Raw genomic sequence first — 25381 nt, forward strand, 5'->3', positions numbered from 1 at the left:
TTTCTTAGAACATAAAAATGTATAAAACATTATAGTGTATTAGATAGAAGTCATATAGAGATCATTTAAAGGATATGGGGACATGCATATGTTATCTGTAAACTTTACACTATTTTACAGGAGAGATTTGAGCATCTGAAGATTTGGGAGAGATCTCTCCCAAATGGACCAAGAGAAGCCAATTTGAGTTCAAACCCAAGAAGAGAGGTGTTCAGATGCAGTAGGAGCCAGGCTGTGGGCTCAGGGGTCATAGCCTGGACATTCTTGGAGGAGGGTCTTATCCTCTAGGACATCAATGACCAAGTGTGTTTCCATCATCACAGATGTCAGCATTGTCATGGTGAGTCTGATCATTCCCCAGGCTATCTGCTTCTCCCCTGTGACTGTCAGTTCCATGCAACAAGGACAGCAGATGCCATTTTCTTTAGAATGGCTGGGGCCATATCCTGGAATTCTTCCCTGCGTTGAGTGACTGGCCAATGTGTTCCAGGCTCCAGAAACATTCCTTGTCCCTCTGGCTGGAATGCTTCAGGAAGAGCTTCATGGAGGGCCTTCCTGAGATAAAACTGGAGAAGGAACAGGCTTTGTTTAAGAATAGACTACTTCAGGCCAGGTCGAGTGTGAGAGATGAGAGTGAAGTATGCTTATAGGAGACAGGAGATCCTGGCCTGTCTAAAGAGAAGCCATGGGAATGGTTACTGGGTGTCAGACATGTCAACATAGCAGGCCTTAAATGCCAGGGGGAGGAGGCTGGGCCCAAGAAACCTCAGAGGCCTCTGAGCAGAGAGTCTCAGTACTGCTGGACCACCTACATTCTGGTTCCGATGCCCTGATCCTGACCCGGTGTTCTGGGCCAGCTGCAGCCTGGCTTGTGCTGGGACCCACCCAAGTCTGAGCTCACCCAAGCTTCTGCCTCAGTCCCTTTTGTGTTGCTCTAACAGAATATCAAGGATTAAATCATTTCTTGTGAACAGAATTTATATAGATAAACAATTCTGAAGGCTGTGACATAGGAGAGACACATCTAGTGAAAGTCTTAGGCATATATATCCCACAACAGAATGCTGGGGGGGTTGTGGAAGCCAAATTTTTTTTTCATTAGTCACCTTACCTCTCCTCCTGGTCTCTCCCCCCACCCCTTGCATAGTCTCTCCCCTTCTCCTCTGAGAAGTAGGTCCTCCAGGGTATCACCCCACCCTGGCACATAAGGGCACTGTAGGACTAGGCCCATCCTCTCCCACTGAGGCCAGACAAGGCAGCCTAGTTGGGGGAACAGGATCCAAGGACAGGCAAAAGATTTAGGGGCAACATGGGGGCTGACTTTCATACAGGCCCATTTCAAAAATAAGGGCATCAGCATCAATCTCTATTCGGAAGTCAAGCTTTTATGACCTAACCATAGAGACCCCAAATTTCAACACTGTTACATGGGAGTCAAACGATTTTGTGGGTTTTAAACATTAATTGTGTCTGTCTGTCTGTATACACACAGACATGGAGTCACATATATATGCATATGGATGTCAGAGGACAACTTGCAGGAGTTAGATCTCTCCTTCTACCATGTACATCCCGGGAATTGTACTCAGGCAGACAGAGTTGGCCTTTACCAGCTGAGCCATCTTGTTGGCCAAGAAGTTGAAGTTTCTAACACATGAACCTTAGGAGACACTTTAAAGCTGTAGCAACCTCTCCGCACTGACCTCAGTAGCCCTCCTGGGCTCTCTACCATCGTGTTTCCTGTGTCAGTGAGAGTCCTTATCACAGCATGAGCTGATCAGGCCCTCCTTCATCTGGTCCAGAGTCAGTGGACAGGGACCCTTGTCCCCCCACCCCCATCTACTCCCACTTGCCTCATTCTACTGATGCTTCAGCCGTGCTCTGAACCCCAGCCTTTTTGGTCAGGAACTGGGGGTAGGACATTTCTTCTCTGACCATGTAAAATGTTTTCCCTATCTTCCTCACTTCCCTCTGGATCTTCCTCACTTCCCTCTGGGTCAGTAGCAGAGAAGGACCAATTAGGGTAAGTCCTGTAATCAAACAACAGTCTCCTCCGGGCCTAAATATGACCCGGTCAAGACTTTCTCCTTGTACTGTGCTGGGTAAGCAGTCTCCTGACTCACTGTCCTTTTCGCTCCTCAAAAATATTTGTCTAGTTTATTTATGTGTCCCCCAGCCTCCGTGTGTGTGTGTGTGTGTGTGTGTGTGTGTGTGTGTGTGTGTCTGTGTCTGTGTCTGTGTGTCTGTGTGTCTGTGTGTGCATGTGCTTACAGCTGGAGTGACAGGTGGTTGCACACCACGATGTGAGTTCTGGGATTTGAACCTGGGTCTTCTACAAGAGCAGCAAATGTCCTAAGTCACTGAGCCATCTCCTCTGCCCCTAGTCCTTCGATTCCTATCTTGAATGCTAAGCAGGAATGACCTCATCTTGGAGCTCTGGGACATTTCCCCCACCCAGCCCCTTAGTTTTCCCAGTCCACTTAAATTTTCTGCTGAAGACAGGGTGTACCAGCTGTCTGCAGCACCCACCTAGGGCTTCCCCGCTGTGGCCAGCACTGGACAAGACTGGAGAGACAACCCACTCCACCCCAGTTCTCTGACTTCAGAAAAGCCCTGGGGAATTCCAAGCTCATCACTGGTCCCAGCCCAAAGCCACCACACCCTGCCTCCCCAACTGCAACGCTGCCTCGCCCACCTGAGAGCACCCTCTGTTGTTAGTTCTGGGTTCCAGGCCCAGTGTCCTCCTTAGAAACCTCCCCAACAAACCCAAAACCCAGAAATGGCATACATCTGGCTTATACAGGACTTTCTTCACTGAGTCACTGCTTTGTGGGGACCAGGGTCTCCCCTTAATGTCTGCCCAAGTGGCACTTAGGGATTTCATGCCCCTTAAATGATCCCTCAACACACAGAATGGAGAACTCTGCCAAGTGGGTAGGATCAGGTACAGGTGAGAGCTGTTGTGCTGCTGTACCGTGGCTAAGGAAGGAGTCTGAGAACTCTCTGCCCTCCAGTCCTGCTTCCCTGGAAGTGGCTAAAAGCTAAAATTCAGAATTTAAAATCTGGGGCAGAGTGTTGGTTAGCCATAGAGTGTGCTGCAAATTCCCAGCCCTACAGTACTAGGGGAAACAGAGCGGGCTCTGCAAACGCTGCCTGGAAACAGGGTTGTTAGAAGCCTACTGAGAGCTTGGCATGGAATAGCCTGTGTTTCTCCTGGGATGAGCCATTTATGAATTTGTCTCCATTTAGCTCTCAGTCCAATGCTCCAGTGACCCCCGCTGCTGTCTGTGGCCTTTCACACACCAGGGTATGTCTTGCTCAAAATGAACAGGTAGGTGGGCACCTGGTCTGTGATAGAATTCAGCCCAGAGTTGGTCATCTGAAAACCTTGATCTAGTTCACGTCCTCCAAGCTGCAGAAGAACTTGCACAGAATAGCCACAACCAGCTCCCACCTGCACATTTTCCTTGTGCTGGCCCCATCTTAACCATGATTTCACCCAGTGATTGTTCACTGCGCAATGGCATGAAAGCAATAGGCTCTTGGCAGAAGGAATACTTCGGAGTTTGAATTCAGGCCTTTCCCTGGGCTAACCACACGAGGTCCTCTTGTCTCTCAACACTGAGAAGTGGTAGTGAATCACAGTTGTTCAGCGTGAGGACTGGCGACTGATATTCCTCCACACACCGTTGTCTCGGTCAGTGGCAACTCTTATAGAGGAAAGGATTTCACTGGGCCTGGCTTATAGTTTCAGAGGATTCTCTTCATGGCAGGGAACATGGCAGTACACAGGCAGACATGGTGCTAGAGAAGTAGCTGAGAGTTCTCCATTTGGATCCATAGGCATCAGTAGCATCAGGAGGAAGGGAGGGGAAGAGAGAGAGAGAGAGAGAGAGAGAGAGAGAGAGAGAGAAACACTTGGCCTGACTTGGGTCCTTGTGAACCTCAAAGGCCACACACATTTAACTCCAACAAGGCCACACCTAACCTAATCCCTCTCAGGTAGAGCCATTCCTCGATAAGCAAGCATTCAAATATATGAGCCTATTGGGGCCATTCTTAGTCAAACCACCACAACTATGTGGCTGAACTGTGGCATTCTTTAGGTGTACTGAAGGTGCGCTCAGCTAAGGATGTTTTCATCAGTATATAACCATGGGGAGTTGCAGGGCACCTGAATTACCTCTCCAGGATTGCATGGTGGAAAGAGTCTATTCTCTTGCTCCCTCGATGCTGCTTTGGACTGAGAAAGATGTGGCTCTATGCCATGTCCCAGCTGTCTCAGCCTATGGTTGAAGCAGGTACTGATAATTAGGATAATCCAGCCTGCAGCCTCCTTGGCATGCCTGGTGGCCAGGCATGAAACCAGAGCCAGATCTGAAACAGAGCCTGCTGTTAACGGTGGGGATGTGGAGTGTGGCAGAGCAACCTACAGGAGGCACAGTGAATTTGAGCATCTTTTGTGACAGTCCTGCTCTTCCTGCTACCCTAGCACTACCTGGCAGGAAGGTGTACATAACAGAGACTGGGGACAAGTCCCTAACTTGGATCCACAGACCCAAGTGATGCAGGGTATTGTCTGGGGTCTAGTTTTCACTGGGTTTCCAAGAGGAGTCTATTGAAGCTCAGAGTCCAGGGGCTGAGGCATCACGTCCCAAAGGAACACAGTCATGGGAAGCCACAGAGGAGGCTGGACATGAGACCAAGAGGATAAAAGAATGGCTTTGGAGGTAGGTATACAAGGGGTGAAGGGACTAGAAACAGGAAACGGACCTGAGAAAGCTAAGGAAGTTGTCAGAACCAGGAGCCGGAAGGAGAGGTACCAGGGAGGCCCAGAGGTTCTTCAACACCAAGCACTCAGGTTTCCATCTCACCTGGCGCCTGGGACTGTACCTGGCTGTGTGCAGGGGAGGAGGGTGAAGCAGGATCTCACGTCATGGAAGGGGACACACTAGGATTGTGGTGCTGATGACTTTCTGGAGGAACCAGCTTTCCAGAGGACTGTAGAAGCTGTCTATGCAACACACAAGCAGGCTGACCCTTACATGTAGGAAATGGGGGACACAGGTGCTGGATCAGACCCAGCTCTGCCCTTGTCCTCCAAGAATGACAATGGGAAGAAGAGGCAGCCTGGTCTTCACACCAGCCACCCAGTATCCCTACCAAGAATCTAAGGCACGCTCTACCTAGACGTCATGATTTGGATGGTATTTGAGTACGTTGAGTACGTCCTCCGAACATTCCTGTACTAGAAGCTCGGTCCCAGCTTTGTGATACTGAGAGGTGGTGGCACCTTTAAAAGGTGGGACACTGTGCTAGGTGCTTTGGTCATGGGGTTCCACCTAGACAGGATTAATGCTGGTCTGTCAAAGTAATTTTGGTCTCATCAGTGAGTCGTTAAGTGAGTCAATACCATGTGATTGGCTCCTCCCGCACACAGCTCTCTCCCTGCTGCTTTTCTTCCTGCCATACTGTGATCTAGCCATGGGGGTCCTCACCAAATCCCAGAAAAAATGGGCCTACCTCATCTTTGGTTTTTCAGTTCCCTAAACTGTCAGCTAAATCAACCTGTTTTTGCTATAAATTCTCAGACTTAGTTACCCACGTTAGAGGAACACAAAAGAATATAATATACTGGGTCTGTGCAGGAGCCAGCTACCACAGTATGAAAGTCATCTTCTGCTGCAGAAAGGGTGGTCTGTCTCAAGGAGGCACAGGCTAGGGACAGAAATGGAGACTCTGAGAGGTGAAATGACATATGGTTCTGGATACGGTGATCTGAGGAGAGGCCCTAACCTGGCAAAGATGCCGACCACCAGTTTGCGACCCTCCCACCCCACTTCTAAAACATTCCCTGAGCTCCTCCATGGTCTTTCAGGCCATGCCAGCCCACAAAGAAGACCCCAGGGGAACATCAGTTATTCCAACAGACACTTGCTCTGGGGGAAGATCTGGGAGGTGGGTAATTTGTAAGATACCTAAAAGCAACACTGAGCAGACATAGCTTCAACCCGGGGTTGGAGAAGGAACTGGAGGTTTGCAAGGCCATTGGCTTGATGACTTTTCTTTATCCTCTGCTGGACTCCTTTCCTGACCGATAGAGCAATCAGGCCACCAGGTAACAGCTCCCAGGAAGAAGTGCCTCGTGACTGATAAAAAAAAAAAAATGACCAAACACTTGTGATGTTCCGTGAACTTCTTCCTTCGCAGTTTTTGAGGTCAGAAGACCAAAATCAGCGTCATAGGGCTAAAAACAAGTCTGAGTCCTTCTGGCAGTTCTAAGAGGGTCTGTTTCTGGCCTTGGCCTCTGCCTGCTTCTGGTGGTTGCTCGTAAGCCTTAGCTTGTAGTTTCTACCTCTGTGCTCACATACCCACCTTCTCTTCTAAGTGTGGTCTCTCTCTGTCACCATCCTAGTTAGGGTTCCATTGTTGTGAAGAGACACCATGACCAAGGCAACTCTAATAAAGGACAACATCTAACTGAGGCTGGCTTACATTTTCAGAGTTTCAGTCCATTATCATCCTGGCAGGAAGCATAGCAGTGTGCAGGCAGACATGGGCCTGGAGGAGCACAGAGTTCTACATCTTGATCTGAAGGAAGCCAGGAGGATGAGCTCTTCTGCACTGAGTGGAGTTTGAGCACTAGGAGACCTCAAAGCCTGCCTGCACGGTGACATACTTCCTCCAAGGCCACACCTCCTAACAGTGACACTTCCCATGGGCCAAGCATATTCAAATCACCACACCCACCTTCTCATAAGAGCAGTTATGGTTCATTCCAGACTATAAAAGTCTAAGATCATCTCCATCTCAAGATCCTTGTATCAGTTTTCTTCCTGTTGTGGTGATAAATTCCATTATCCAAAGCAACTTGAAGAGGAAAGAGTTTATTTGGCTTACTCCTCCTGATGCAGTCAGTCCAGCACTGGAGGAAGCCAGGGCAGGAACTCAAGCCAGTGTAGAAGCAGGAACCATGGAGGAAAGCTGCTTGCTGTTTTCCTCTCATGGCTCACTCAGCCTGCTTTCTAATAGAACCTACCTGCCCAGGTGTGGCACTATCAACAGTGGGCTGGGCCCTCCTATAGCCATTATAAGTTAAGAAAATATGCCATACGTATGCCCACAGCCAATGCAATGGGGGCATTTTCTGAATTGAGAGCCCTTCTTTACAGGGGACTCTAGTGCATGCCCAATTGACAAAAACTAACCAGCACAATTCTTACCTTAATCATGTTTTTTTTTAAAGATTTATTTTATATATATGACCACATTATCCACAGTTATATATATGATACACCAGAAAAGGGCATCAGATTCCATTACAGATGGTTGTGAGCCACCATGTGGTTGCTGGGAATTTAACTCAGGACCTCTGGAAGGGCAGTCAGTGCTCTTAACCTCTGAGCCATCTCTCCAGCTCCCTTAATCATGTTTTAAAGTCTCTTTAAACCATACACGGCGACTTGTGTAGGTTTCAAAGATTAGGATCCGAATAGATTTGGAGGGTCTTTATTCTCCTCATGAATACTGCATTCTTAGATTCCTTGCTCAACTTTTGTGCAACTCCATCAAAGGGTCTCCTCTCCAGACTATTATTATTTATATAACTTTATATGTGGGTATATATTGTGAGTCTTGTGACTTTCTGAGCATCCGGGGGCGGGGGGAGCTCCTCCAATGGGAACGCTTCAGTTTGGAGGGGTGAGCTTCACAAGAGATACAGTCTCTTAGGCTTGGGATTCTGGGTCTACGTCAAGTTCACCAGAGAACTCAGGTGCTATGGAGACATGGGCAGCACTGGGTGAGTAAGGAGCTCAGGATCCCTTTGGGAGTAACTATTCTGGTCACTCCAACACTCAGAGGTTCTTTCCTCATCCCTGAAGATCTAGCTGGTCTTGAGGTCATATAGACCGTAGGGACAAATTGGTGAGTCTAATGAAATTTACCAGGCTTGGAGGAACAGTAGTAACTGTCACTTCAACAAGAAAGCCCCAACTAAGGCTGGAAAGATGGCTGAACCATAACTCCAGCTCCAGGGGATCTGAGTCATTCTAGTCTCTGTAGGTACCATTTAAGATATTATTTTTAAGAGATAAATTTAAAAAAGAAAGTCCTGGAAACAGAAGTGGATCTAGAGACTGAAGTCTTCTTAGATCCACTGAAGTCTGGCCGTCAATGGTCTCATTGAGAGCCCAGGCAGACAACCTTCTTAAACTCTATCTCCCACCTAAAGGTTGGGTCCTACTCTCATCAGGGTGGTTCCTTCCTGTGGATCAACACTGATGCTTGAGTGTTCTGTAAAGATGCTGCCTTGACCGTCCTGAGGAAAACTCAACGGTTGCTTCAGGTCGGTTGCTTAGTCTGCTGCCAATGCCCTCAGTGGCCTCACGAATATTGACAAAAGCTTACTAGATGCCAGGCACTGTTGGGGAGAGCTTTGTGAATCAAAAAGACAAAAATAGGTCGCCATGAGGTTGACCTTCAAAAGAAGAGAACTGTTAGGACCAAGTCCTTCATGGCCAAGAGCAATCAATGATCCACTTGGGAAGATTTAGATTCACCTAGCAGACTAACTTCTTGACATGCCCACGAGGAAGTTCCTAGATTGTGTTGAGGTGAGAAAACCCACCCTATGGGTTGGTGCCCTGGACTAAACACAAAGGAGAATGAAAGCTGGGTACCCACATTCATCTCTCTGCTCCTTGTGAATGCAGTCTGAGCAGCTCCATCAGCCTCCTGAGGTCACACTTTCCCCACTGTAGTGGACTACACCCTGAAACTGAGCACCAAGATAATCCCTTCTTTCCTTAGGCTGCTTTTGTGGCAATGAGAAAAATGACTAATTTACCTGTGTCCTTATGAGGACACAGTGGGACGGAGGAAAGAGGACAAAATCACTCACTCAGCGTTGGTTCCACCTTCTTTCTCATGTTCCCAGCAAATATCCGCTCCCCAGAGCACCCAGGCTCCACTCTGTCATCTCAGGCATCTCTGTCTTGGCTGCTCTGAGACCTGAAATGTCCTTTCCACCATAGCCTTGCCCTCAGTCAGATCCCAATGGCCAGCTTTCTGCCAAAAAAAGAGGAATAGCTCAGACAGGGCCTGTGTCTAGAAGTCATAGCTTAAACTACAGACTTCAGCTAAATACTCACATGGTGGCCCTCCAATGCTTCAACAAACACAGCCACTAGCCTTTCTGGTGCTATTCATTTGCCTTCCTGGATATCTTTTAGTTTCTGTCAGGGGGAGGGGAGAAGAAGTAGAAGGAGCCTGCCTGCTGAGGAGAAGGTGGGACTTAAATCCCCAAGGAAAGCTCAGAAGCAGAGAGCCAAATGTGGGATGACTCTTGAAGGGTCCTATTGCTTCTGCGACCCAGCCCTGTGTCTCAGCTATTCAAGTTCCTTTCTTTTGAGGACATTCTCCTCTGCTTACTGCTTCAGGTCCCATCATCAGAATATCACCTGCAGTGCACCAAGGACCCTCCTAGGCACACTTGGGTTGGAACAGTGGTGCTGAGGACAACTCTGCCCCCATACATCTTGTATTCTAGTGGGGAAAGTGTACGTAATAATTGATATTCTATTCTAGAGAAGACTTGTTCTCACCTATAAGCACACACAGATAGTCAACATTTATTAACTGGGAAGTGCCTTGAGCTGAGCCACACTTAACACCTCGGCTTTCTGTGTAAGCAAACAGTAACTTGATTCAGAATGAATGGCATAGCTAGAAAAAGAAAATAAAAACTAACCAGGGGGGCGGGTGGAGAAACGACTCAACTGCTAAGAGTCATTACGATTACAGGGGGTCCTAGTTGGATTCCCAGCACCCATGTCGGGGAGTTAACCTGTAACTCTAGCTCTAGGGGATCTGACACCTTCGCTGGCCTCCAGGGCACCTGCTCTCACAAGTGCACACCCCACACAGACTCACAGGCATACACATATTTTTGAAAAAAAAATTTAAAGAAAAAGTAACCAGGAATTGCCAACTAATCAATAACTTGGGATTCTACTAAATATCATTAACTATGCGTAGATTTTTCCCAACAGAAAATGCAAACTAACTACCAACTAGGGATTTTTACCAGTTAGAAACTACCAGTTAAACCTCCAACTGCAGACTTTCCATTTTAACCAATTAAATATATATTGGTTTGTTTTGACTGATGCCATATTTCTAAAGCCTTTCTATTAAGCCAACTCAGTGCAGCACTGACCTACCATGGTCTCCTACACCCTGATTCATAAACTGCTGAATGATTAGATAAACTCATTGAGATGTTTATGTGCCTAAATTTATCTTCTTAAAATGCAGTAGCCAGATGGTGCCCTTGCCATAGAGAAACAAAAGGCTATGTTAGTGGATACGAAAGGTCTTGATTTTCATAAGATAGCCAGTATAGGCTTCAAGGAGAACAGGATATTTGATTGTATGGAGGCTAGAAGCTTCCAGAACTAGGCCAAGGTTAACAGACTGAGGCAGTAAACCTGGGCGACAACAATTTCATCGGGTGAATAAAAGTTACTGTATCAGCCATACATAGAACAGCCCCTTACACCCGCCTGTCAGTCATTAGCCACCTCTGATCTCAGGGATTAGTCTGCTCTGATGAGAGGGAAACTGTTCAACCCAAGACAAGAACTGAGATCACCTCACAGGTGAAAAGGAAAGAAGCCCCTTTCCCTCCAGTGCTGGAGCAGAGAGCTTCCACCAGCCTCTCCCCACTTCAGGGACCAGCTAGGCTGGGTAAAGGAAGTCAGCGCATACTTAGAAGGCAGTCTGGAGAAGAGAGGAAGAAGGAGCAGTTTGGCCCTCCCTCAAGGCCAACCTCTGCTTGCCCTTCTGGTGTATGCTACATACAGTTAATTCAAGTTGGCTTTTAGATTATTTACATCTTAAAAAATCTTCTGCATATCATGTTTTGACATTCAAAAACAAGACAAAAATAAAAGCCAGCTAAAACACAAACCAAAACCAAAGAACAAAATAAAAACTCTTTCTGGCTGGAAAGAGACTGGTTTTGGGTTCTAGCAAACTCTTTAATTTAATTGAGCTGGGGACTCACTATGTAGTCCTGGCTAGCCTGGAACTCCTTATGTAAGCCAGGCTGGCCCCAAACTCACAAAGCTCAGCCTATCTCTGGCTCCCAGGTGCCTTTGGGGGTCTTTGCTGATACATTGAGCTTCTTATTCTTTCTACAATGCTCCCCTCATCAACATGCAGCTGTTCCTTCGTCCACCATGTGCCCAAGCTGTCCACCATGTTCCCAGGGTGGCTTAACAGAAATGGCATGGCCTTTTCTCTTTTTCCTCTTCATTTATTCCCGATGCAGCCTCTGGGATTTACAGCTTGCCTGCTCTGGGGTTTTTCTTTTAAACTCTAATAACATTGCTGGCAAGCCTCCGTTTAAGTCTCCATTCTTAAAACTCTTTTATTAATGAGATCGCCAAGAGGGAACCGTAATTTTCTCAGTATCAACATCACATTAAACAATAATAAAAGGCTATAGAAATGGCTCAGTGGTTAACAGCACCCACATGACAGCTCACAACTGTCTATAACTCTAGCTCCAGGGGACCTGACGCCCTCGCACAAACATACACGCAGGCAAAAGAGCAATGCGCATAAAGTAAAAAAAAAAAAACAAATCATTAATGAAAATAAAATTAAAAACGATCAAACAGAAAGATCTCACAGTAACTTACCCTTAAGTTACTACCCAGAAGCTCTTTCTGTCTTCATCAAGGAGAAAATTCTTCTTTTCTAAGAGCCAACCTGAGTGTCGACTTCCTTAAGAGACTTATCCTTCTTCTGAGAGGGCTTCCTCTATATTTTGGAACCCTGAGGACCTTTTGTGGCAGAGTTGCTAAATGCCCAGTGTCACTTCAAGCCCATCACAGCATCCAGGAAGTGGCAAAACTCCAAGTCAGAGCACATGGCTCAAAGAACAGAGTTGACACAACTCTTTAGAGAGAGGCCTGGCAAAAACTTTAAAAACTGTGTTCAACTGGCTCAAAACTTTCAGCTTTGGTAATGCCTTTGACAGTAAGGCTTAATTATATATTTGTTTAGTGTGTGTGTGTGTGTGTGTGTGTGTGTGTGTGTGTGTATGTGTGTGTGATGTGGTGTGTGTGTATGTGGTCTGTGTGTGTGTGGTGTGTATGTGTGATGTGTGTATGTGTGGTGTGTGTGTGTATGTGTGTGTGTGGTGTATGTATGTGGTGTATGTGTATGTGTGTGTGTGTGGTGTGGTGTATGTGTATGTGTGTGTGTGTGGTGTGGTGTGTGTGTATGTGGTCTGTGTGTGTGTGGTGTGTATGTGTGATGTGTGTATGTGTGGTGTGTGTGTGTATGTGTGTGTGTGTGGTGTATGTGTGTGGTGTATGTGTGTGGTGTATGTGTGTGTGTGTGTGTGGTGTGGTGTGTGTGTATGTGTGTGTGGTGTGTGTGGTGCGTATGTGTGTGTGGTGTGTGTGGTCCGTATGTGCTGTGGTGTGTGTGTATGTGTGTGGTGTGTGTGTGTGGTATGGTGTGTGTGTGTGTGATGTGTGTGTATGTGTGGTGTGTGTGTGTGTCTGTGGTGTATGTGTGGTATGTGTGTGGTGTGTTGTGTATGTATGTGTGTGTGGTGTGTGTGTGTATGTGTGCATGTGCTGTGGTGTGTGTGTATGTGTGTGGTGTGTGTGTGTGTATGTGGTATGGTGTGTGTGTGTGTGTGCCAGAAGAGGACAGTAGGCATCTTGCTTTATTGATCTCTGTTACACTATTTAAGAAGCTGTAGAGAAACAGAAGGTGGAGAGAGAGTGCTGGCCTGACCTTAGCCAGGGCCATGCTTATTCATGGCAAGAGGGCAGTTTTGCCATCCCTGTATGCAGAAGGCCAAAAATGCCTTCCTAAGAAGATGGGGTGCTGTCCTTTATGGGGCAGAACAGACTTCTGCAATGCACAAAGGAATCTGGGAAATGTGGTCTTTCAGCAGGAATCAATCTCTCTCTCTCTCTCTCTCTCTCTCTCTCTCTCTCTCTCGCTTGAGACAGTGTCTTTCACTGGGAAAGTAGCTTCAGGGGACACTTTGGAAACCCCTTCAGCCTAATAGTGCTCATCCCGGGATAACTGATCAGATTGAGAATTGAACTATGCCTATGTTCAACAGAAAGACAAACCCTACACGAATCATATCAAGAACAGCCGTCTCTCTACCTCTATCTAGTCTTGGACCTCACTCACCAGTTAATCCTTTGGCGTTAACCTTCATATTTCTGAATACCATGCATGGGTCATTACTTCTTGGTGGCTTCCTTCTGAGCCTTATTTCCTTTGTTTCTACAGTTCCAAATGCATGAAATTTTAGCTCTTTTCTCTCTGTCCCTAACCCTCCCAGCTACCCTCATCACTCCAGTTTTATTGTCATTTGGATTAGATTGCTATTCAGGAGTGATGCCATTGTGGCTATGTAAATTACATTCACAACTGAACCATGTGCTGCCATAATTACATTTCCCCCCTAGAACAGCTTTTTGTTAGCACTGGAGGTTGCAACTGGCATCCGTTTCTCCATATATTTATCACTAATTGTATCCTCAGACTCTTCCCCACTTAGATAACTTGCTTTGGATTCTGTAAAATGACATTTAGGTGTATTTGCAGCTTACACTGATCTTTCTCCCAGAGCTTAAGATCTGCTTTAGTCTTGTTACTTGCTCCAGAACCAGGTGCCTGTCATTCGAAAGCCAGCATTCGGAGAGGCTCTCGAGATGTCTCAACAGTAGTGGTCAAAAGGACTGGCTACTCTTCCAGAGGACCTGGGCTCCGGTACCCAGCACAGAGTCATGGTGACTCACTACCATCTGTTACTCCAGTTCCAGGAAATCCAGTGCCCTCTTCTGGCCTCTTCGAGCACTGTGTGCATGTGATACACTTCGTTACATGCAGGTAAACACTCATATTTGTAAAATAATAAATAGATCGTCCTTCAAAACCAATATTTGGGAGTTGTTGGGAAAGAAACCAGATTAAATCAAGGCTTTCCTTGAAAGGCACTAGGACAGTCATCTTCAAAGCTACGTCTTGGAGGACTCAAGTACAAATAGGCTTCTCTGGAGAAGGTAAGGATGTACACAGGTAACAACAGGAAGGTTGCAGGCTACACGCCAAGCAGGAGCCACGTCATGTAGAACGGTGACTCTCAGTCTGTGGAGAGTTGAATGACCTATTCACCCAGGGTAAAAGTCAGATATCCCGCACAGCCAATATTTACATTACCATTCACAACAGTAGCAGAATTACAGCTGCGAAGTAGCAACAAAAAAATTTTACGGTAAGTGCTCATACAACGTGAGGACCTGTATTAAAGGGTCACTGCATTAGGAAAGTTAAGAACACCGATCTAGAATGTGTCTCTATTTTTATTTCCACACCTTCAAAATTGACCTTGACCTTCTGAGGCTCGTTACAGCCCCATTACTCCTCTGCAGATTAAACATAGCAATTAACGTACTTCGAGTTAGATGACTCACGGGATTAAGGAATGAAGAGACACATTGCGCAGTCCAACGTTATCTGAAGACCTATGGGTCTAAAGAGAGGGTATTTAGCAGCTGACATCTTAATCATTTGGGTGTGGTAAAAAGGGGAAGCAATTCTGCCAAGGGCAGCGCCCTAAAGGGCAACCACTGTAGACTGAGGAATCATCGTCCTGGGGTTCTCTTCTGCTTAGACTCAGTCCTGGGTCCCGTGGAGCCCTTTCCACGATTCCCTTCCCACGATTCCCTTCCCTATAAGCACCATGCGAATTAGTCTGTAGAAACCAGAATCACGTGAGATAATTACTTTGAGAACATGCATTCTGAAAAATGTGTAATCCAGACTCTGACACAGTTGCTGGTTCTGTTGAATGTCAGCATCCAAGCTGGAAGTGTTTTAGTCTCATCCTTCTGAGAAGCCATTGAGCGATTCGAAACAGTCTCAGGGATGATAGTTTTAAAAGAACTTTCCCCTTCTTTCTGACTAGGACCGTGCACAATACACACCTTTTACTTGCAGTGCTGAAGTCTTACAATGTGATGTTATAGCTCGATGTATAGCTGTCTCTCTTTTCCTTGTGCAAAGCCCTTGTTGTAAAGGGTGTGCTTTTTACTCTGGAAAACTCATTGACCTACCTGTTTTGCTTTGTCTCCTTTGTTTTTGTGTTCCTTAAATACCTCTATTCTTCAAACATCATCTCTCTGGGGTTGAGTTACACATTTTTAGGTTTTTGGGTTTTGTCTGAAAAAAAAATTTTTTTTTTTGAGCTGAGGACCGAACCCAGGGCCTTGCCTAGCAAGCACTCTACCACTGAACTAAATCCCCAACCCCTTTGTCCGAATTTTTTTTCCCTCCTTATATTTCTAACTCTTCAGCGAGCTTTGTGTTTCCGGGATTATGTTTCTATTTTCTAAAGCAAATTTTCTCTGAATATTTTTTATTATTTTAAGATAAAACTTTTTGTTCTTAGACCACAGATGTTCTATCTCCCTAAGGATATGAAAATAGACGTCTTTGTATGTGTGTGTATGTCTCTGTGCGAGCCTTTCCCTCCTTCAAGTTATTATTTTATTTGCTTGTGTGCTTCTTAGGTTTAGCCTCTGATTTAACATGGAAAGTTTCCTCCAATTCACAATCTTGTATTTGTTTTTCTTTTTCGAGACAGGGTTTCTCTGTGTAGCCCTGGCTGACTTGGAACTCACTCTGTAGACCATGCTGACCTCCCAGTTACAGAGATGTGCCTGCCTCTGCCTCTTAAGTAGTGGGATTAAAGCTGTGCAGCACAATGCCTGGCCCTCACGATAATTCTTAACCACCCATTCATATTTAAATGAAGAAAAGTAATGGAGTGGGTGAGATTTAAAGATCCACTCATGACACAAAAATAAATATTAGATTTTACCTTCCTATTTTAGGCAACAACAGCATTGTAGAAAATATATGTGTGCTGGTTTAAATATGCTTGGCCCATGATTAGTGGCACTATTAGGGGGTGTGGTCTTGTTGGAAGAAATGTTTCACTCCCTGTGTAGGTGGGCTTTGAGGACTCCTATGTTCAAACTCCACCCAGTGTGGAAAGGGAGCCTCCTCCTGGCTGCTCACAGAAGAAACAGTCCTCTCCTGGCTGCCTTTGGATCAGGACATAGAACTCTGACTCTTCCAACACCACAGGTCCCTGCAGGCTGCCAGGCTTACCACCATGATGACAATGGACTGAACCTCTGAAACTGTAAGCCAGCCCCAATTAAATGTTTTCTTTTTTAAGACTTGCCTTGATCTCTTTACAGCAATGAAACCCTAACGAAGACAATATGAGTACCATATTTCAAGGCAAGGAAAACATGTGCTGTAAATGCTACACTTATCTCAGCCCTCAGACCAGAACTTTCCAAACAACAGACTGCTGCTGAGATGGAAAATATTGGTCTTATTAGTAGAGGCACTGGAGATTAGGGTCTGTATCTGCTACAATAGGCGAAAGCTTCAAGGCAAAGTAACTACTTCTTTTATGTGATAAAATAAATTCCCTTTGTCACATGCTCTTTCTTTACCACAACATTCTGCCTCACCAAACATCAGAATCAATGGGCTGGACTGAACTTCTGAAACTGAGAGCTGGAATAAATCCTATCTCATTGTGACGTAAATTATTTCCGCTATGTGTTTTTGTTAAAGCAAAGGGGATTCATCATTATGATTAAGCCTGACCATGTGATACTTAAGCCTTTGGAGCTAGGTTGGGGGAGGGATTTGGAGGAGTTCAAAGATGAAGGCTAAAGAAACCCTAGAATGCTGTCAACTCAGCTTAATCAGCAACACCAGCAGGAGCCCAAAATGCCATAATGTTCGTAGTAATACAGTGTAGAAACGGTAGTCTGTGTGTTTTGCCTGGGAGCAGAGACTCTGCAGGGGACTGAAATAAAAACATTCAAGCTATGTCCTGGTAAAGAACCTGTCACCATTTAATCCATTCTGAGAATTTGTGGAAGGCAAAAGTTACCTTTTAAGGTAACAAGCTGACTAATCTGACCAGGAAGTATCAGAGGAGCCCAGCATGCAGGCTGTGGCTTCACTGTGGCTGGATACTCCTACCCTGAGGATTATGAGTAAAAATAGAGCAGAGATACTTGAAAAACTTTCAGTTTGATCAGACTAGTCTAAAGACGGGGGCATGCGGGGGGAGTGGGGGGCATGGTTTCAGAAGAGATTGGGGTTAGAAAGAAGCCAAGTGCTTTGCATCGGGACAGTAAAAAAAAAAAAAAAAAAAAAAAAAAAAAAAAAAAAAAAAAACCTTTTAGGCATCTCAGGAGTAAATCAGACCCCACCCATTGTGACCTGAAGGATATGAAACTCATCTGAAATACCTTCTTTTGAGAAGGACAGGACTCCAGGAGTTGCATAGGGCCACCTACAAATTCTCTAGAACTCATTTCACCATTCCCGGACACATACGGACTTCCTGGAATTCAATTTGGCTTTACCCTGCTCAGTCACCCAGACACTCAGAAGCCACTGCAGTCATGGTCCAGGGGACCTGAATACGACAGTTCGAGGTGCTAGAGGACCTTCTCATTATCCACATGGTGTTGGTTTTGCAAGCACACAAAGGCAAGAATTTTAGGATTTCCAATGAAAGTCTGAAGGCTAGGCAATGTGTAGCGGAGTGTATGGTGCCCTTTAGGCAACTCCGGAGAGAGCACTGTTAAAGCTTCAATGGTAAAACCAAAGCCACAATGGAGGTTGAAGCAGGAAGATCACTTTGAGTTCAAGGTCAGCCTGGGATACAATATAAGGTCCCATCTCAGATATACAAGAACGAGGGGGCTGGAGACATGGCTCAGCGGTTAAGAGCACTGACTGCTCTTCCAGAGGATCTGAGTTCAATTCCCAGCAACCACATGGTGGCTCACAACCATCTGTAATGGTCTGCCCTCTTCTGGTGTATCTGAAGACAGCTAGTGTGTACTCAAATAAATAAAAATTTAAAAAAAAAAAAAAGAAAGAGGAGGAGGAGAAGAAAGAGGGCAGGGGCGGGGGGAATGAAGAGGAGGAGGAAGGTGAGGACAAAGTCTTCCAGGACCTCCAAAAGTCCAACTTCACCACCCAGAGTCTTACCAGGTAATATTCAAAGGCCACTGTAGACATTTACACTAAGTCCTACTTGCTTGCAGCCCTGATGGTATAGCCCCAGCCTTTTCTAAAGGTTCAAAAGTGGCCCGAAGTCTCTTTTACCTCCCCCCACCCAACCCACCCCCCCCACCCAGCCCCCCCCCCCGCCCCCCCCCCGTCTCCCACTTTCCACAGACCAGCCCTGCTCTCTCCAAAGATTCAGCTGTTCTCACCCCTCCAGACTTTCCACTGGCGGGGGTCCCAGGCACACATGCCTCCGCTTGGCTATAATCACAGTACGCGCACTTCCCAGCTTGTAGCTCAGGCTTCCAAGTTGCAACACAGACCTCAGAACTTTGCTGTCTAATGCCATCAAGCCAAAACACGTAACTCAGAGAGCCACTCCCATGCAAAGAGAAGGATTTCCACCTCCCACCCCTGTCTTTCAAATTAAGTCAGAGTACATTCCCAGAAGTCTGGCCCTTGAATTAGAGGATACGAATACTTTTAAGGTTCGCACTGCTTATTGCCAAATAGTTTTCTGCGTGCATATATGATTTCATTATCAATAGTAGAACAACACATGGCTTCATGATCGTATTGCTGGCATTTATTCTTATCACTAAACTTTGGAAACCTTTTTGAGTAACCATGTTCTTCATTTTCAGGAATAACAGTTGCTTGCACAGCATGCTCACACTTTGGACTAATAGAAAAGCCACTAGTACATAGACACACAAAATAATTAAAGTTTCGGTCTGTCTTCATGGCTCTTTCCAAAAATCAGATTACATTTTACCCCTAATTACTTCAAATGGACATTTCCCCCATAGCGTCACCATGCCGTGATAACAGTAAATAATCAAGAACTCTTTGCCACTTTGCAAGAGCCATTTCCCAATCATGCCCAAGATAAGAACTCTTTCTCTTTGTGTCTTGCTCACACAGAATTCAAAGCAAGGATTACACGTCACAGTGGATGTTCCACTTTTTAAATCCTCTTTCCCTCTCCTGCCTTGGACTTACTGTATTAACTGAGTCAGTGTGTTTGGACAGCATTCCTCCTTCCCAGTTTGTCTGGCCTGTCTGTAGGCATCCTTTAACTGGATTTGCCATCTCCTCTTTATCGGAAAAATAGGAAGTCAACTGTGAAGCAAATTCTCCGGATTCAGGCCCAAGATTTTCTTCATGAAAAGCTCTGAGGTGGGCTGCGGTAGTGGTTCAACGAGTAAAGTTCTTGCTGTGTTCAGCATGAAGACCAGAATTTGATCCCTGGCATCCACAGAAGAGCCAGATGGTAGCACATATTTTTGGGGGGGGGGACCAGAGACAGGGGGATCTTGAGATCCTGCTAGCCAGGAGTCTAGCTAGTCAGGGACCCTGACTCAAAAAACTAGGGGAGAGCCACCGATAAAGATAGTCAACATTGACCCCTGGCCTCTACACATGCAGACATAGGTGATCCCACTACATATACCTACACACAAACACACACACACACACACACACACACACACACACACACACACACACACACACCTCAGAGGTGGGACCAAGAGCTTTTTATCAGTTGTCCACATTTGGAGTCCCATGCTATCTGGATGCGTCGCTGTTGGATATACTAACATGGATGTTTCCTGCAAGGGAAACACCACCACCAGCAGCTTCCTTTGGCCTGGTGCCTGGCTTTCAGCAGTCAGTAAGGCTCTTTTCATTGGCTCGGTGCCACAGGAGACAGTGGCAAGTGGCTTATTCATCTGTGAATTCTTTCCAGCTAAAGATGAATGTGGAATGAAAGGAAAACTTTTTATTGAACACCTACTAAGGGTGTAACAGTATTTGGGGCTTTCCCCTGACAGTCAGATACCACATAATGATGTAATGGTCACTGATGAACATATGAATGAAGACAGTTTTACAGGATGGTTAATGTAGCTGAAAAGTCCCATTGTCCAGGGACATGACATGGCAGCTCTCATAGCATGGGAGTGTAGTGTACCACCCATGTGTCTGGGGTGCCACTGCAGCACAAAAATGCACTATGCTGTCAGTCACATAAAAGTACGGCACACAGGGACCAATGAGATATCTCAGTGGTAAAGATGCCAAAATTGAGCTGGAGAGACAGCTCAGTGGTTAAGAGCACTGACTGCTCTTCCAGAGGTCCTGAGTTCAATTCCCAGCAACCACATGGTGGCTCACAACCATCTGTAATGGGATCTGATGCTTTCTTCTGGTGTGTCTGAAGACAGCTGTAGTATACTCATATATAATAAACAAATCTTAAAAAAAAAAAAGCCAAACCCAACAGCCTCTATCCAATCCCTGAGGCCCATACAGTGGAAGGGGAGGACAGACTCCTGCAAGTTATCCTCTGATCTCTTCATGCATGTCATAATAGGAGCGCCCCACCACCGAGTAAATGCACGTTAAAAAGAAATAAAGCGTAGAACATGGACCTGTGCAGTTTATAATAATGATAATAAGTCTCTTTACATGGGGATTAGCATCACTCACAAGAACTTCACCATCATGGCCTAATTACCTCTCAAAGGTATCACCTCTTACTATCCTCTTCCTGGGAAATAGATTTCAAAGTATGGGTGTAAGGCGAAGTGCAAATGTTTGCTCTGCCCACAGCAGACTGGAGCTGCAGAATCTCACCCAGAACTCTCAGTGAAGGACAGACCACACAAGGCTGTGTTTGTGCTGAGGAAGACAGCAGCCACAAGCTGACATATGCTTCACTCAATAATACAGGTGGATGGTGGGAAACATTGAGCTGAAAACCATCATGGACAGATTCCGCTACTCACGATGCTTACTCAGATACTCCTCGTGCACACCAAAGTGGGCACAGTACAGAGAAAAGGTCTTCAGGGAGAGACAACAAGCCCCAGCAGTTGTCCTCTGGGACTGGGAACATGGTATCCAGAAAAAATATATGCATTGGTTTGAGCACCTCAAAGTATTTCAGCAATATGTAGTCAGCCCTATGGTAATCGTGACTTGTACATCTACAGATTCGCTCAACTGCTGACCGAAAAACTATGAGGGGTGAACAATAAAAATAACGATGGGGGCTGGAGAAATGGCTCAGCAGTTAAGAGCCCTGATTGTTCTTCCAGAGGTCCTGAGTTCAATTCCCAGCAACCACATGGTGGCTCACAACCATCTGTAAAGAGGTCTGATGCCCTCTTCTGGTTTATCTGAAGACAGCTACAGTTACTTATATGTAATAAATGAATAAATCTTTAAAAAAATATAACGATGGAGGAGTATGAAATACTAGACACAAAAGCAGTACAGTTCAGCAACGGTTTGCGTAGCATTCACATTACGTTAGTATTTACAAGGAATGTAGAGAAATAGCATTCAGGAGAATGTGCATAGGAATTGTAGGTTGATGTCTATATGCAGGTAAGGGCTGGCACAAGTTAGGTCAAGGCCATGATTGGACAGTAAAAAAAAATAAGGCAGGGACAAAGTTTTTGTAAGGTGGGAGAGAGGGGGAAGGAGAAGGAGAATCAAGATGGAGACGAAGAATGACCCAGATCCAGGTGGTCTTGAATTGCCAAGGTAGTAAAGTATATTTCTTAAGGGATGGATTTCTGTAGGCAAATTTATCTTATCTAGGTGGGCGGTTTATATCCTTATCAATTGGTTGTGAGTTTATTGTGCGGATGTATTGTGGATTGAGAATTTAACATATAAATCTGATTGTTGGGTTGCAGTTTGTCGAGTCTTGATTTCACTGGGTAGCTGTAACCAGAGAATTCTCGGCTAGCAAAGAGCCACTGGGAGAGATATTAACCAGACATAAACTATGATTAGTTCCATTTGGCCCCACGGGTGCGAGAGCTAACACTAGAGACCAGTGTGGCAAGGCACATGTGCGGAAGGACATGAAGGACCAGTGTGGAATGGCCCATGACTGCCTGGGTCAGAGAGTACTTGGGGGCAGCATGGAGCCGCTGAGATAAGGGTGCCCCACAGTGTCATGCGGCCCCTCGGGTGCCACACTAGTGCAGGGATAAAAGGTTAGGCTTTTTAAATTTTACTGCAACAAGGGATACCATTGTATATATGGGATTTGAGCATTCGCACTCTGTGTTATTTGGAGGGTGTTAGAAGCAATGTGCCACTGACAGCAATGGATGGTTGACTGTGAGTAGAAATCTACTGAGGGAATCCGTGGCAGCTGCTGTCGTTATCTCAGCGTCAATATTTCCAAGGCTCAGTGCCATTCCAGGTAAAGAGGGAAGCTGGCCTGTAGAGGCCTCTGGGACCAATCCATGGTTACTACGCTAAACACTAAAGAATGCCTGAGGTGACATATAGAACTCAAACACTGTGCTGAGCTAGAAGTAGGCTCTCCCGAGCAGGGACTGGCACTGTTGTTGCATGTATTCTTTCTCTGATCTCCTAGAAAGAGAGGTGTGGTCAGGCTGGGAAGTCAGGAGTTAGACTCTGGGTGAGTGGGTGTTGAGGATTCAGCACCGTCCTGGCCGACTCATAGCTGTGGTTAGATTTGGTCTGAGTGTGTCCTGTTCCCCAAAGGTTCACGGGCTGAAAGCTTTGTTCCCAGTGTGGTGGTGTTGAAGTGATGAAGCCTTTCAGTGAGGCTTTGTACGAGGTAATAGATTATGGAGGCGCCTTCCTCTGAAGAGAGAAATTGGATTTATAAATGGGATTAGTTCTCACAAAAATGGGGTTGTTACAAAGGAGGCTTTGTCTTTCTTACTGGTGCCCTGTTTTGCTGAGTGGTCTCTCCCTTTCTCAAACACTTCCACTGTAATGCCCACCATTCGTAGATAGATAGATCTAGCGTCATCATGCTCTTTGATCTCTAACAGGCTGAGCTAAATAAACCCCCTATTGTGTGAAGTATTCAGCTTAGGGGCACTGTTGCCCAAGTTCAGGACATGTTTAGTGCTGTGATAAAGACAAAACAGGACCCTCCTCCCCTCTCCAGAGACCCCCCCGCCAGGGCTGACCCCCATGTGGTATTCATCAAGGCAGCAAGGATCTTTCCAGCTCAGCCTCAGATTCCACAGGACCTCAACCCTAAAGCACATTCTTTTGGCTGCCATTATTGTCATCATGAATACTGTCCCCCCTCCCCCTCTTCCTCCTCCTCCTCCTCCTCCTCTTCCTCTTCCTCCTCCTCCACCACCACCACCTCCTCCTCCTCCTCTTCCTCTTCCTCCTCCTCCTCCTCCTCCTCCTCCCCCTCCTTCTTCTTCAATATTACCAAGACAGGGATGTTGATGCCTGTGGCCCAGTGCTCATTCAATATTTTGATTTCTATCTTCACTCTGTGAGTAGTCTATATTCCATCATTACATATTAAGAAATAGAGGCTCACCCTGGGAATAGAGCCTTTTCTAATTTCATGGGGCTCTGAGACCTTAGGTTCCTGTATGTACATTCTTCCTTTTGTCTGTCTGGGTTGTCATCTTAGTCAGTGTTCTATTGTTGTCAAGAAACACCATGAACATGGCAACTCATATAGAAGGAAGCATTTAATTGGGGTTTGCTTAAAGTTTCAGAAGTTTAGTCCATTATCATCATGGTAGAGAGAGCATGGTGGCCTTCAGGCAGACATGGTGCTAGAGAAGTAACTAAGAGTTCTACATCCAGATTGGCAGGCAGCAGGAAGAAGAGAATCACTTGGCCGGACTTGGGCCCTTGAAACCTCAAAAGCAACCCAGAGTGGCACACTTCCTTCAATAAGGCCACATCTATCTTGTAGGCGTCAATTTTTCAAATACTACTTTTAATAAGGGTTCTTAAATGCTTTAACCTTCCTTCTAACCTAACACCCACCAAAGGTAGTAGGATACAGGGAAAGTAGACATGTTTAGAAATAATTCTTTGAAGCAAATCCAATCTACATTGTCAGGATATAAAGCAGCAGTCCAGTTCAGTAGTGTCAGGCGAGCAAACACAAATCAGCAGTGGTGGCATGACCTGGCAGAAAGAGTCAGGCTTCACTGAATTGGCACAAGTCAGCAGAAGTGACCAGGACCAGCAGGGATGCCAGGAGTTCTCTGTCCTGCCTCTCTCACCAAAGTGAAGATCAGTAAAGACAAAGATAAGACACCAAGAGCACTGGTCCATTGAGTCCTACTTATACTCTCTCCAAACATCACATGTCCTTCCATGGGTCTTGCCTCAGCACCTGTGAAGTGGAAATCTCTATTTTCTTTGGAAATTCAGTTGTGTTGGATGGTGTTTTGCTGGGGCAGACATGTTATATTTTTTCATAGTTGAGAAAGCCTATAAAAAAACAGTTCTTATACTCATTTATGTATTCTTGAACATCTATTAAACTCGTTTTCAGAGTTCTTTCCCACAGCCTTAAGGGCTGTCCTGAAGATCAGGGTGGCACCATATTGCTGAAGATCACCAGACCCGTTCTTGACTCCCAGAATTATGCTGTTTCCGATTATCATGGATTCATTGACCTTGGTGGGGAAACATCTCTCCATGAACCTCCTGGGTTTCTAACTAGAATCCTGAGACTATGTCCTGTACTTCCTGTAACTGTGTCTGCTCTGAAACCTCAATAGAGACAATAAGCAATAGAGAGATTATAGGCTCTGGGGGGGAAACTCATATACGTATGAGCTGACAATTCCTTTGGTTAGCTGGATTCCCATCATGTTTTGCTAACACTTCTGCCATTCACTTCTGATTCAGTCTCCCCTTTCAGGATATCCTGCATTTGCTGATTAGTGGTTGCTTTACCCTTGTCTCTGCCCCAGGGTACGTAGGTATGAAGAAAATCCTGTAGCTTGCTTCATGGGAGAGACTGACAGATGATTTGCTTCCAAAATATACAACACAGACAGCAAAACACTATTAAGAGGGTAAAATGGCAACTCATAGAATAAGAGGAAATAGTCACCAAACAGATGTCTGGTAAAGGAGTCATATGAAGACTATAATAAAGCCAGTCCAACACAGAACCAAAGTACAAAATGAATGGTGGCCTTGAATAGGCATTTCTCCTCAAGAGACATGTAAATGGCCAACAGGACACAATAGACAGGCAACATCCCTAAGTATTGGAGAAATGCAAATGAGATCCACAAATGGGCTACACCTCACCTACAATAGAAAAGAAAACAAGAGGGGCTGGAGAGATGGCTCAGCGGTTAAGAGCAGTGACTGCTCTTCCAGAGGTCCTGAGTTCAATTCCCAGCAACCACATGGTGGCTCACAACCATCTGTAATGAGA

At 45.7% G+C, this 25381-nt stretch overlaps 1 long non-coding RNA gene across 3 annotated transcripts; it reads right to left on the reverse strand.

The window, feature by feature from the left end:
* LOC120095087 (uncharacterized) lies at positions 1 to 23587 on the reverse strand. Of its 3 annotated transcripts, none has more exons than XR_015631558.1 (5): positions 23504 to 23587; positions 15162 to 15267; positions 8903 to 9069; positions 6751 to 6836; positions 1 to 566 (listed from the first exon to the last, which is right to left on the reverse strand). It is a non-coding gene; the product is annotated as an uncharacterized LOC120095087 (long non-coding RNA). The 3 variants fall into 3 exon arrangements; XR_015631557.1 differs by lacking the exon at positions 1 to 566 and adding an exon at positions 5919 to 6149; XR_015631556.1 differs by lacking the exons at positions 1 to 566; positions 6751 to 6836; positions 8903 to 9069 and adding an exon at positions 14391 to 14578.
* Between the last annotated feature and the right edge of the window lie 1794 nt (positions 23588 to 25381).

This window comes from Rattus norvegicus, chromosome 10 (assembly GCF_021556685.1).
Source record: "Rattus norvegicus strain SHRSP/BbbUtx chromosome 10, alternate assembly SHRSP_T2T, whole genome shotgun sequence".
Taxonomy (NCBI): Eukaryota; Metazoa; Chordata; class Mammalia; order Rodentia; family Muridae; genus Rattus; species Rattus norvegicus.